Source organism: Pseudorasbora parva, chromosome 23 (assembly GCF_024679245.1).
Source record: "Pseudorasbora parva isolate DD20220531a chromosome 23, ASM2467924v1, whole genome shotgun sequence".
In the NCBI taxonomy this organism is placed as follows: domain Eukaryota; kingdom Metazoa; phylum Chordata; class Actinopteri; order Cypriniformes; family Gobionidae; genus Pseudorasbora; species Pseudorasbora parva.
The window spans coordinates 27,421,170-27,435,747 of record NC_090194.1 but is presented as its reverse complement, the minus strand read 5'-3'; the positions used below and the strand labels follow the sequence as shown (position 1 = coordinate 27,435,747).

General features: G+C 35.6%; 1 protein-coding gene across 4 annotated transcripts in view; it reads left to right on the top strand.

Annotated features, from left to right (window-relative positions):
* The window catches only part of usp25 (ubiquitin specific peptidase 25), a 143,139-nt gene that overhangs the window by 93,718 nt on the left and 34,843 nt on the right, over positions 1–14,578 (top strand). Inside the window, exons 28-29 of one of the 4 annotated variants that reach the window (XM_067432979.1) lie at positions 8,567–8,646; positions 8,780–8,895. The exons of the other annotated variants lie outside the window; for them this stretch is intronic. The gene's annotated coding sequence lies outside the window, so the exon portion shown is untranslated. The remainder of the gene's footprint in view (positions 1–8,566; positions 8,647–8,779; positions 8,896–14,578) is intronic. 4 annotated transcript variants of the gene reach the window in all.

Sequence of the window (14,578 nt, the reverse complement as noted above, 5' to 3'; positions counted from 1 at the left end):
TTGTGTTTTAATTGTATAATGTTCTCTAAAATCTGCTTATATTGTTAACATCATTTTCACCTTAAATAATTTTCACCTGAAAAAAAGCTATTTTCTATCCTGTTTTTGACCCTCTTATTCAAACACTTTTTGATAGGCTTCCTGCATTCCAGATTTGGAAGTAAACATGACTGCTATGATTGAAAAAAAAAAAAAAAACTCTGACATAGTTAAAACATTTGCCAACAATATGAAACATTTATGCATATTACTTATGCTTTATAAATCTTGGTTGTGGCAAACAAACCTTAAGTAGTTGAAGTTAGTTATAGTTGACAAAAAATGGCTTAGCCTATTCGGTTTCACTTTAGTTTAGGGTCCAATTCTCACTATTTACCAGTTGATTATTAGCATGCATATTACTAGGATATTGGCTGTTTATTAGCATATAGAGCATGTAATAATGCCTAATTCTGCATGACCATATTCTACATCCCTTAATTCTACCTAATACCTAAACTTAACACCTACCTTACTAACTATTAATAAGCAGTAATTAGGAGTTTACTGAGGCAAAAGTCATAGTTAATAGTTAGATAATCGTGAGAATTGAACCCTAATCTAAGTGTGACCGGCAATTCATAGTTAATCCTTTATGATAAAGTGAAGAAGTAAACATTGTCATTGACAGTTGTGTTTTAAATAAAATGTAAATAAAAAGCTTTTATTCAGGATTGTAGCAATTGGCTTAGATCAGAACCATAACAAAAGCAGCATTCTCTACATGCTTTCTTCCATAATCCAACACTTTAACCCCATAAATGCTGAAGCAAAGGAAAGAACAGCAAATCACTATTTAATTTGACTGTTGCACTAAAGTATAATCTGACTGGATCTGGCTGGAAATTCATTACTAAATAAAGTTCATCCATGCTTTCTTAATGTTAGGATTGCAAGGATGGCAATGCAAAGACTTTTTTTCTACAACTTGGCACTTCAAAACATCTTGTAATCCTCAGAGGCATCACTATAGTTTTGTTACTGGAGTAATTCCATTTCGTATTTACTTCATGACGTGCAGACCTGTGGGTTGATCTAAATAGGCGATGATCTTCTGCAGAGGTAGTTTTCTGAGCCTGGTTTCAATAAAGCCTGTTTTGGGACTAACAGGATATTTTATAGTACATTGACATATTATATATCAAAAGAAAAATCAGAGACAAATTCGATTTTTCAGTTCATGACCTAGTGCTGGGCGGTAAACCGAATAACTAGTTTAAAATTTGTGACCGATATTTTTTCAATACCGCCATACTAGCTCCTCAATCGCATTGCAGAGCGCTATATAGAGCTTATAGAGAGTAGTCCTCTATTAACTGCATATCCTTCTTAAACTAATGGTAACTTTATAACACAACAATAAATAACTCACAAATGAACTCTCTTTAATACTGCAAATACCACGTAGAGCTATATGATATAAGGATGGAATCCAGTCTCAAATGGAGCTCTATAAAGTGGAACGTCACAGAGTTTGGCAATTTTTGGATGAACAGATCAAAAGTATGGCACAATTAATCAGATATTGACATTGTTTGGTGTAACTATTACATTTACATTTATGCATTTGGCAGACGCTTTTATCCGAAGCGACTTACATTGCATTCAAGGTACATATTTTTACATTATTTACATTTCTTGCTTTCCCTGGGAATCAAACCCATGACCATGGCGTTGCTAGCGCCATGCTCTACTAGTTGAGCTACAGGAAAGCCAAACTAAAACTATTAGTTACTTTAATTGAATTACTGTTCCCTTGAAAATGTAGAGTAAGGGATTACTCTTTTTTATTGTGTAATTTAATTACAGTTACTTCACAAGTAATTGAACTAAACACTTGATAGACTGTAGAACAATTATATATAATACAATAGTGGAATTAACATCAACATTTAAAGTCAAACTTTAAAATACATGTTTTTATGTATCCTTCTCACGTCTGTCTTTGGTCAGTTAATAAGAATAAATGATGTAGTTGTATTAACTATCATTTTTAATTTCAGTGAACTCAAAATTTTAGTTAACTTGATTTTTTATTATTTACAGTATAGTAATTAATTCCTTTTTTAGAGTAACTTACCCAACACTGGATATCGATGCAAACTAGTGTCAGTGAATATATAAGCTCATAAAGACTGCTTTTGAAATGGGATGTCAATGTATTCTGCCCTGTCTGTGTGAGTGAGCACAACTTTTTCCTCTACACACATACTGAATGACACTCACGATGATTTCAGCATCTGCTATCTCACTATATGAGGACACATGAACTCCATCTGCAGAGTTGCAGTCACGTAATGAACATTTCACCGTTCAATTTGATAGAACTATTCGACATTTGCCGTATCATACAAAAAGGAAATCAAGGATCTTCGACAACTCGTCAAAATAAAAGTTCAGTATAACATTAAATAACAAATATATTACTATTGTACATTATAGTGTACTTTGATAAATAAATGAATAAATGAATAATAATACCGTTTGTTAAAACACACACAATCTCAAAGGTCTTTATTCTAACCAAAATAAAAGTTTGGTCTACATTGAAATCTAGCACGTTAAAGTTTTGCATAAAATGTCTGCCGGCAGGTCCATTAGTTGTTTGTGTTGGGATCGGCGATAGCATTGCTAAAAAACACAAGTCACGCATAAGCTGTCCGTTGTTTGACTAAAGCGATACAAGGACATGTCTTGTGTTTGGTCTCATGCTGAAACTGATTTCTTCAGCCGTTCCTCCAGGTTCTCCGTCGTTCTTCAGTGCGAGAGGTGGATCTTGGCGTGCCGTCAGAAGTTTGAGCCAAAAGGGATTTGGGGTGAGGACAGAGAGCACTCTGTTAGCAGAGCCACGTGAGGACATTCATCTTTGTGTGTTTCGTCCAAGTCCCTCATGTTTCATAAAAGCATCTGAACGCAGAAGCCGTGACGGGGCGTTTGCCTGCTGACAGCACAGGGGCATCGCGGGTCAGGCTCAAGAGCTCTCCAGCAGCCGAGAGATCAAACACATCCACATGATGCTGAGTAATGATGTACAGCTCGACTTACACTTTGAACTCTGGGAATGTTTAAGAAGCCTCTCTTGAGTTGTGTCATACAAGCGTTAGATTTGTTTGACTTCTGCTGTAGTTGATGATTCCGTTCGCATTCTGGTTTTCACTGCCACATACGTTTGTTGACATAAATCAGCGTGGAAACTTTGTTGTATTTTGAAATATTCACTTATTTTGCTCTCTCTCTTTTTGAAACTGCATTCCTCTTGTTGGAGTTGAGCCTGAGTTTGTCTAGAGCGTTTTAGCGAGCACCATTATAACCAGGCACAACATGGCGAGTTTCCAATGATTAATAATTTGTTCACACTGCAGGGTTGTGCAAAACTCAGAATTGGCTCCCTTTCAATTTATGTGAATTTAAATTGAATTAGCCAAACCACAAAAAGAAGTTGAATTTGAATTTGAATTGGTATAACAGGAAGAAGAATTTGTAGAATTTATTTGAATTGGAATTCAATAAAAGCGGGTGTACACTGTGCAAGTTCGGACACTCAGTCTGTTAACCTGATAATCGCATCCAAGCAGCTGGTACACAGCACAACTGTACCCGGCGAGACAGAGACTCGAGATTTCAGTGTTACTCCTATGGCTTATAATAATAATAAAAAAAAAACAAGTGTGCAAATGTTTTAATGAAAAGCAGTGAACACAGCCATTACTTTCAACAAAAACAACTTGTGTGTGTGTTTGTTTTTGTGAAATATCAGGACACAAATGTGTATAATAACATGGATATGACATGAGTATTACAAGGAAAAGGTGAAATATGAGGACATTCCCCATGTCCCCATTTTTCAAAATGCATATAAAGCATACAGAAGGAGTTTTTTCTAAATGTTTCCTGTGATAATGGTTTGGGGTAGGGGCAGTGTATGGGGATAGAAAATACGGTTTGTACGGTATAAAAACCATTACACCTATGGAATGGCCCCACATTTCACAAAAACAAGTGTGTGTGTGTGTGTGTGTGTGTGTGTGTGTGTGTGTGTGTGTGTGTGTGTGTGTGTGTGTGTGTGTGTGTGTGTGTGTGTGTGTGTGTGTGTGTGTGTGTGTGTGTGTGTGTGTGTGTGTGTGTGTGTGCGCACTGTAGGGTTGCAGGCCCTGGGCTATAATAATATTCATAGATCTAGCCTATATGACATGCTTGTGTATGATTTGGCAATAGGGCACAGCCTATACACTGGTCAAAATAGGGCTCCCTGAATTTTTTCTATCTATCTATCTATCTATCTATCTATCTATCTATCTATCTATCTATCTATCTATCTATCTATCTATCTATCTATCTATCTATCTATCTATCTATCTATCTATCTATCTATCTATCTATCTATCTATCTATCTATCTATCTATCTATCTATCTATCTATCTATCTATCTATCTAAATGTTGATATCTATCTACCTGTCTGTCTGTCTGTTTTCATTCATTCAATTAATCATTCTTTCTGTCCTTCTTTCATTCCACACTGGAAAAAAAATTGGTGTAGAAACCATTTTTATTCAGAAATTGCAAGTAAATTTTACAATTACAAAGAAATGGCATATGACAATCTCATTTAATTCAAATTTGAATCAAACCAATGAAATTGAATGTGAAATTTTGAAGTAGAAGTGCTTATTTTGATTTGTTTTACTATGAAGTTAGAGTTAAAAAGTACAGCTATTTACATTTGAGTTCAATTTAATTCTTCCTTGCATTTAAATATGAATTTCAATTCTGCATCCTGATTCAGTTTACATTCAGGAATGGAAGTGGAATTTCTCAATTCAATTTCTAATTATGCAGTCCACTCAGACCATGCATACTTTTGAATATTATCCTTATATTGAGATCAGATAGGATGCTAACTTGGTTACTGGATCTTATTTGTATTACTTACAGTACTGGATTGTACTGGACCGTATTTGTATTACGGAGACTTTGTTGACCTGTTTGTAATTTCACGCCGGTGTCTGATCCCAGGATCATCCATCACACATATTTATAGTTGTGCGTTAAATGCTGGCAACTAAACATGTAAATGCAGATATCTTGATAGAAAAAAACATTTGACAACTGAAAGGTTGCTCTTGACAGCACCAATGTTTTGCTTAAGGTTAATGGTTGTCTGTATTGATCACTCATAGCATTGATGCTAAAGCCAGAACTCCCTTGCATGTAAATGGATTACCTCTATTTTGTTTTAGAGAGCGTTAGTGTCTCAGCCTTTGGGAAGTGGACCATTGCATCGTGTGTAACTCCTTTAGGATCATTGTTCCTAACAAAATGGCCCCCCGGGGTATGTGACACTTTTCTCAAAGGCCCCTCATGAGGGCTTTAACGGGTTAACCTCAAACAAAAGAAACTGTGAACATGTAACTCAGCAGGGGGCCCTGTGGAAACTCCAGGCAGTCATAATCTTGACCTAGTAACTTCCTGTTTGCTTTACCCAGAATCAGGATTCTGTCACAGGGCTAAATTTGAGTTGACAGCCACACATTGATTTTCATACAAATTAATGTGCACTATTATGAGGATGTACTAATTATTATTTTCTACTTAGTATTTCTTTTTTTCTTTTTTTTTTTCTTTTTGTAGAACTACATATGTAATCTTCTGTCAACTCTCATGTTGTTTCTTGCCTCCATTTAACATAAAATATTATATTCTGGTAAATTTGGGGATGGCGCTTGTCAAGTTAAGAAACATGACAAAAGGGTACAATAAAAGTGCGTATGCTAGTGTCTTCTGAAGCTGATATGATAGTTTGGCACAGAGATATGCACATCGAAACGTGTCGATCATTTTTGACCAGAAAATCATTATTTCATAAAAAAATCGAAAAACTCATTCTGAAAAGAATTGGTTAGGATTTACTTCAAAACTATTTTTACTCTGAAATTGCTAGTAAAATTGTGAAATTTTAGCAAGTAACGTTGACTATATATTGTTATTTATTTTTTTATTAGAAGTATAATTTTGTTTTAAAACATACTCTTTGATTTATTTACAACCTTTTAAAGTGTGTTTCTTGATTATGAATATGAGTCAAAATGTACTAAGTGATAATAATGGAACAACAATAATGGTTTTAAAAAATGATTTTTAATTTCTGCATTTTCATCAGTTTAAATAAAATATTTTTTTATAAGAGACACACAAACAAAACAAAAAAACAACTGCATTAAAACCACTCCTTTCCTGGTAAAAACATACTTGATTTTCAAAAATAAACACATGTGCGACAGCTGAACGTAACATTTTGACATGCCAAACATGCCAGTCTCTGAGTTGCATGTCATTTATTTAATCCATGAAATAAACTTAATTCTGTAAAATAAGTATATTTAAATACGCAGAAATCATTTTGAATGTCTCCAGCGTCTTTTATAACTACATGTCCGTCAAAAACTTGGGCTGGCTGTCAGTTGGAATATTTGAGCTAAAAACATCTACATTACACACTCATCAATCACTTCACTGAATACTTGTCAGCTACGAAATAAATATTTATTACCTTACGATCCATCTGTTTTCAAATTATTTGAACATCACAACATGTCTGTCAAAAACATAGCATGCACAATATACAAATTTAAGAGAAGCAGACGTCTAGAGAGTACACACAATTCGTGGGAAACCCATGTTCAGTGTTTTGTTTTTTATGCACAAACTACACATTCTGATTCTGGCATTCCTAATTTGAATATTTTCAATAATTTTCTGTTCTTGACTGGTCTTTTTTTCATGATTTTGGCAATAGATGAACTGTTAAATGACTGATCTTGACACAAGTCCAATTTGTAGTCGTCCAATTTGACTGTCATATGCATAACATATAATCTTTATATGTTTTTTTTTATTATTATTATTATCAAAGTTTGATAAAATGTTGATTTATATTTCCAATAGCAGATGATACATTTTTACATTATTTGTATGCAAGCCAAGGATTTTGACCAAATAAAGGTTTAACATGCTCCTCACACAAATACTGAACAAAAAACTTATGGTTCACTTTGGGGTGGTTTGTTGTCATGTTTGGAACTTAACAGACCCCATTTACTTCACATGTGGAAGCTTAAATGTGACCAGCTTAAATGTATATTGAATTTTCAGAAAGTCAGTCATAGGGTTGAAAAAATCCTGCCCTTTTTGTGCATAGAATTGCAATAAAGAAGTTTAAATGTGGAAAGGTTGCTAATTAAAGAGATGATGCTGATTGGCTTGTTTGGGTGCTCGTCCCATTGACTTATTGTGAAAGTGCCACTGAGGATCCCTGATTTCCAATACATAAGCTTCTCTCACCTTCATAGAACTTATTATTGTTTTTAATGCCCTGTCAGTCTAATAATCAATAATCATACCATTCAGAGTGTCATGTTTGCATTTTCTATTATTATTTAAGAAAGAAATCAGTTTACTGTTTGTATGCAAATGAGTCTCACTGTCTCTGTTCAGGCAGAGGTGTTGGTTTTTGTGTTGCACAAAAATGCAAAACAATTTTGGTTCAGCAAATTCCTGCACGGTGTAGGGGTGAATCATAATTATGCCTTTCCATATCATTCCTGCTGTGCCCTTCCAGCGTTCTGCTGAATCAGCAATGGATCAGGCAGCATAAAATTGGCGTGATTTTCATGCTTAGCGCTTTTTTATCATGGCTGCAGAAAAATGAGTTTAAGAACAGGACAGACAGTGTGTGCGTGCGTGCGTCTATATTACTCTGCAGTCCATACAATTGTATACATTTCACCCAGTTAAGTTTGTTTGTCAGGCGGCAGCTGAACGTCTAGTGCTAGAGCTTTACACTCTTGGTTTGTGAAAGCCTGAGATGATGTTAGAGATGTCAGAGAGCAGGACTCAATAAAACATCCTTTTCATGGTGATTTCAGAAGGATAGAATTTAATATATTCCATTTGATTGTGAAGACTAGCTTTTTGCCGGCCTCTATAATTGTAGATGATTGCCTCAAATTAGTCTTAAATGTGTATTTTAAGTGTGTCATTTTTTCTAAAAGCTTGAACACATTCGAGCAGTGTCTGAGGTCTCTTGCCCATGTCTGCAGTGTATTTTCTAAGACAACAAAAGCCAGACCAAGGGAGAAATCAAAAGGAAAGCGCCCCGAAAATACAGGAAGCAAGAATGGCAGGTTAAAACAGTCTAATTCCCCTACACTGTCACATTATGAAGCTGGAAACATTTACTAAGCCATAAGCAAACATTTTGTCATGGTTTTTTCTAGATCGAATATATAGAATGCCACATTTGTTCAGAAGATTCAAGCGCATTCTTGATAAAGGCGGGATGGAAATGGAAAAATACTGGAACTGACTGATTTTCAGGACGTTGTGTTTTGTTGCATCATATTAATATAGTCAGAATGGGTTTTCCGCACTACTGATTTAAAGGTTTGAATCACTTCAATGACTCACTCACTGATTCAGTCTTGATTTATTCACTTTCATCATGTCCAACTCGAAATTATTCTTTATAGTGGGATCACGCCGTTATTTTGACCTTATTCGTCAGAAGTAATGGCGCTGGGAATACTAGATGAGATTCGTCTGCTATGAGGTAAAAAATAACAAATACTGTTTGCTTTCTCGCAGAAACCAATCCTTTTGTGTCTTAAGACATCAATGTGTCACCACGAGCCACAAGGTTTAATATGGATATGTATTTCTTTGTGTTTTTTTTACTCTTATAGTGACTCTCATAAAAAACACCCCATTGACATTACTTACGAGCAACAGTTGGAGTTAAAAATCTTCACTTGTCTTCTACTGAAGAAACAAACACACCTACATCTTGGATGCCCTGGGGGTAAGCAGATAAACATAACATTTTCATTTTTGGGTGAACTATCCCTTTAAAGGCAACATAAAATCAAAATGGACCCTATTCACTTTCTTCATTACTTGCTCCTTTTCTAAAACCTCTTTCCTTGTTTTACTGATTTTACTTAGGGCTTGCAGTCTGTTAGATAATGTTAACCAAAAGCCAAGTGGCCTTTAAAGCATTGCAGTTGTAATTCAATTCAGTTTCATTTCATGAAAATGCATCACAATATATAAAACTAAAACAGATTGCTATCGTCAATTTCTGTTGACTTTATGGCTTTTGAGTCTGACCAGTTTGAGAATGTATAGTTAAAAATACACATTCAGATCACAATTAAGGGTACTTTGATAATAGAAAGATTTGAAAAAAACATTATCAAAAAGTAGTTGTTCATTAAGAATCTGAACCAGAATAATTAAATACCTTACAGTTCCCTTACTTAAAGAACAGTTGTTCTCGGAACGTGTCTGATTAACCGAAATCAGCCTGACAGCCTCCTTTGTGTAAAAAAATCTCCATTTCTATAGTTATAATGATCATGAAATCCTATCTGTGTCCAGTCCGGTGAGTTTCAGAAGAGTTGATGAGCTATGCTGAGATTCATTTTTTCCCCTTGGCTCGTTACCTGGCGGTCCTGAGAGTAAGCAAGACTAATTAAGCCTGATGTCATTTAAATTCATTTTAATGGTCTTGGTCAATTAACATGCTGCTTTCTCAAGTCTTATTTAATGCCATTTTTATTGATCGGCTTCTGCGTTTTCACATATGGAATACTTCTTACTCTGCCAAAGTTTAATATTCAAAAGTCTCAATGTATTGATTGATTCTTTGTGATGGTAAACAAGATCTATGTATGCTTGTCGCTCACGGTGAGCAGGGTTTCGGTAATCGATGTGCACTCTTCACGCATTACGTCATTTAATTAAAAGCCCTCTTAAGGTTTCTGAACAGCTCTGAGTCTAAGGTTTTGTTATTGACCATAATTTAATAGAGAGCTCAGCCAAACCCTGTGCACTATTTATTATATTAGATTTGTAAGAAGTTCCTCTCAAAATGAGGTACTGTTGCATCTCACTTTTAAATTTAAGGTGATGAATTGCCATTCGGGGGGGAGTGGGAAAATTTGATGCATTTCCCATGCTCTCTATTTCGCAAATCAGCAAATTAGAGTTTGCGTTGTGATTGGATGAGCTATCCGTCGGTTATAAAAGCTGCCTAGCAACATGCAACAGTTATGATTTCTTATTCTATGTAAAGACTTTAAATTAAGATTATTGATTAAAGTTTAAGCCTGTAGCCATAAATAAATGCATGGAACGAGCTTTAGTTTAATCAATGCCTTTTACTGTTTTTTTCTGTGCATTCTTTTGCTCTGCTCCCATTGGCTGTCGGTGTGCTCTGCACCAGCTCTGCTTCCCTTTTCCCCGTCAACAGCCTTGTTTCTCAACCTGTCTCCACCCACAGGAGGCAGCTGCGGCCAATAAGGCTGGCAGAAAAGGTGTCGCCGTTTAATACAGACCAACCCAGCCGAACTGATTGGCAGTCGGGTCAAACAAAGTCATTTTCTTGGCTCGTTGCCTGGCAAACTCTGTAAGCGTTTAAGGGAAAGCAGAAGGCATTGGCCTCTCTGCGCTGGGATACCTCAAACCTCACTGCACAAAACCTATTTGTTCCTTCAACTTTATTTTTTAGTTGGTTCAATCCCCTGAGGGTCTAAAGCAAACGACTAGCTGCATTGAGAGTAGCAGATCTGTTTGTTTAATCAGCCTGCGTTTGCATTTCATTACATTTACACCAATCTGTTTGCATATGCATATCCCTTTTTTTGACACGTTACTTCATTTTTAAAACTTCCGTGCACATATACACTGACATTGGATTTCCTTTGAAAGAATTTTCCCTCTGAAAGTGCTGGTAAATTTCAGTTAACTAACCAATCGAATTAAACGTGGAATTTCTATGTTATTGTGAAACATACATTTAGAGTGTATGTCTGTATTAACATGTGCTCCTTTTGTGGCGTGAGAACAGTTTGGATGGAGAGCCGTCGCACGTCTTTTTGGCTTTTAAACAAGCTGTCTGCCGCTGGAGCTTATAGTCAGTGGTGCAAGTTTGCAATGCAGATTAATAAGGCATGTAGAAATAATGTTTGACATTTTACTTTCGGCAGTAATGACTCGGTTCGCATATATGGGGAGGTCAGTGGTTTGAGGAGGGGTCTGCAGTGCAGACGAACGCTGTTCTGGTTTCTCATATCATATGTGGAAGATTAAAGTCAGGCTATTCCGTCGCCTTCGCTGACATTGTTTATAGAGTCAATGAATAATCGCCATTAAGAAGAAGAGCACCCAGTGTTGATTTTCCATAGCCATCTGGTTCCTTCACCCCTGTGAGCAGCGCATGCAGTGGGTTCGTCCTGCTGAAGGGACCGCATTATGACCGTTTCACATTACTGCGACGTCTGTCTGATTTTCCCCCCTGTCTGGTTTTTAGTGGTTTGATCTGTCTTGCGGGAAAACCTCTCTGCTCTGTGTTTTTTTTTTTTTGCCAGTCTCAGTTGATCTTTGACCTCAGCGTCCTGCTTCTCCGGATATGAAATTGCCTTTCTCTGAGGTGATGAGATTGATAAACTGTTTATATGTATAGTTCACCCAAAATGAAAATTCTGCCAATTCCAAACCTAATGTTGTTAGGATTACTAATTCGTTCCAAACCTGTATGACTTTTCTTCCGTATAGCACAGGAGGAGACATTTCACAGAATGTCCAAGCTGCATTTCCAAATAATGAAAGTAGATGTGGGAAATAGGAGCAGCTGTGTATTACCAGGTTGTTGTTTTTTGACACATACTATCTCATTTTTTAATGTACCAGTATAGCTTTATAATAAAGTTCAATTTCTTGACATTTTTGATGCATTTGGGTATCATAACCTAACAATAAACAACACATTTACAGCATTTATTCATCTTAATAACATTATTATCTAAATATTAGGTAAAAGTTTATTTGAAAGTGTCCTTGTTACATATGCTACATGTACTTGAATCATGACAGTAAATGATGCATAATTACAAGAAAATAACCCTCAACCATCCCCAATCCTAACCCTAACCATCTAGTTATTACATGTAGTCAATTGTTATTAATCAGTACTTAAATATATAATGATATGCTAATATATGTTAAGTTCTTAAGTATAAATTAGCATAGTTAATGTATCATGAACAAACACAAATATGTGAATTAACATTAGCTTGGATTATTAAATGCTGTAAAAAAATGCTGTCATGATACATTAACTAATGTTAACACATTGAACCTTATTCTTAACTCCTCCGTATCACGCTATATATATATATATATATATATATATATATATATATATATATATATATATATATATATATATATATATATATATATATATATATATATATATCACTGTCCCACAATCAGCAAGCTGGAAGAGCCTCTAAATGACATGCGACAGACACGCCCACCTCATGCGTGTTTTTCAATCATGCATGGAGCTGACACAGCCTGGCTAAATGATGTGAGGAGAGCATGCGTTTCGGTGCATAAATTCAATTCCTTCCCCTGTTGAATGCGGGCTGTGTTTGAGTGCTGTGGTGTGACTGTCTGACTCAGGGTGAGGGGAGCGTCTCACACCCTGTGGCAGAATTTATTGGTCCTGCTATTTCAGAGTGACGTGAAAATAGTTTATACTCACAGGGCTGCATCTTCAGGGAATATATCAGCCGCTGTGCAGCATCAGGAAGCACACACACACACACACACACACACAATTAACATTGTATTATATAGTTTATGGCACAGATTCTCTCTGTAGTTTAGTTTGAGGAAGAGACTCACAGATGTTCTCTGATCGCCGTAGGCGATTTGGACAGAGGTTTCTTTAAGAGTTCAAACTTGCATTGGTAATGAAAGTCGTTCAGCATTTGTACATTTAACCTGGAAATGTCTTACCATATTTAAAACAACTTGTATTACCAAAATTACTACTAATAATAGTTGTTATATTTAATACTTAACAATCAAAAAGTATAAGCAGATATATCAAAAATGTTACTAGTGGAGACAGGATATTATAATTTATTTATGTATGTGAGTATAGCAAAATAAAGTAAACTGTGACATATTATAACCAAAAAGTCTTCTTAAAGTGAACTACCAGTAAAACTTATTTAAAGAAAATGTATAGTTTTTTTTCTTTAATGACCTTTTACACCACATACTGGTCATTGGTTGTCCTAAATAGGTATTATTAATTGAGTACTTAAAGGCACAATATGTAATGTTTCAGCATTAAAAATATAAAAATATCACTATGTTATGTATTTTTTAAAGTTGTTTGTTTACATTATCCCGACAGTTCCAATTAACTTCTAAATCCAGAGAAATTAATATTTTAATTCGAAGACACGGACCGTGTCTTTATTTCCGTTATGTCGCCCATCTATCACGTCATATCCGCGTTTGCGTCTTCCTGCGGAACTCTGCGGAACCGCCAAACTCAAAGAGGAACACTGACAGTATAAGGGGAACACCCGTATAAAAAAGTCTGTATGATAATGGATCATGACTCTGCCTGTACGTTTTGCCAGCTCAACAAAGCGCAAACGTACGGGTGAAAAAAATGACCCGAGAAGATTTTGGGACAGTAGAAGAAGCAAGAGACGTGTAAACCTTGGAGAAGCCTTTGAAAGATTGCGAAATCTTTGTGACAAGCTCGGACTGCAGAGAGATGCTGATCTCGCTTGCGTTTTAATAAACAGTAATTTAAGTAACCATTCAGCTAACATAATCATATAATCATAACATGCTGTATGTTTGCATATTGCATAGCGATCTTGACCACATTGAGACGCGTTTAGCTGAATACGTATACATTTTGTATTGTATCGGCGTTTCAAACAGGCGGATCCTGTGTTTTTGGAGACTGAAACAGCTATTTTTTAAAAACTGTTTCAAAAGTATATTTCTATCCGTATATTTGGTGACATGATGATGTCATGTGTAAAACGCAGATGGACTAGCTATTATTGGTTTTATATGTAGCTGGAGAAAGTAACGTTAGCTTCATATGGTAATATGCCACTATCTTGGTCAATTAATATAAGGTGACCGTCACTTTTATCATATGGTAATACTAGCTACATATAATATTGATTTAATAATGATCTACTTATTCATATATCTCCGAGTTCCAAAATAAATGTTTATTAGAATGATTGATGAACGTGGGGAGCGACACAGCGCGTGTTCCAATGAACAACGTATTGCTGGTTCTCTCATTTACTATGTATAATGTTGGTAATGATAAACTAAATTGAAATGTATTTCCTTATTGAACAGTTGATAGACAGAATGTTCGACAAGTGCGAATGCCATGTCAACATATCTATAATTTGAGTAACTCAAATTATGATGCGCGGTTAATATGTCAACATAGCCTACCAACTTATAGGTATGTTGACATAGCGACCGCCCGCACAACATTCTGTCTCACACATTAGCTAACGTTACTGATAAGTTTGTTAAGTAACGGTAGCTCGCTGCTATTTCATTAGATTGACATTACATAAAGTGAAAAGCCGTAACTAAACGTAACAATAATAGAGATGTAATATAACAATACATTA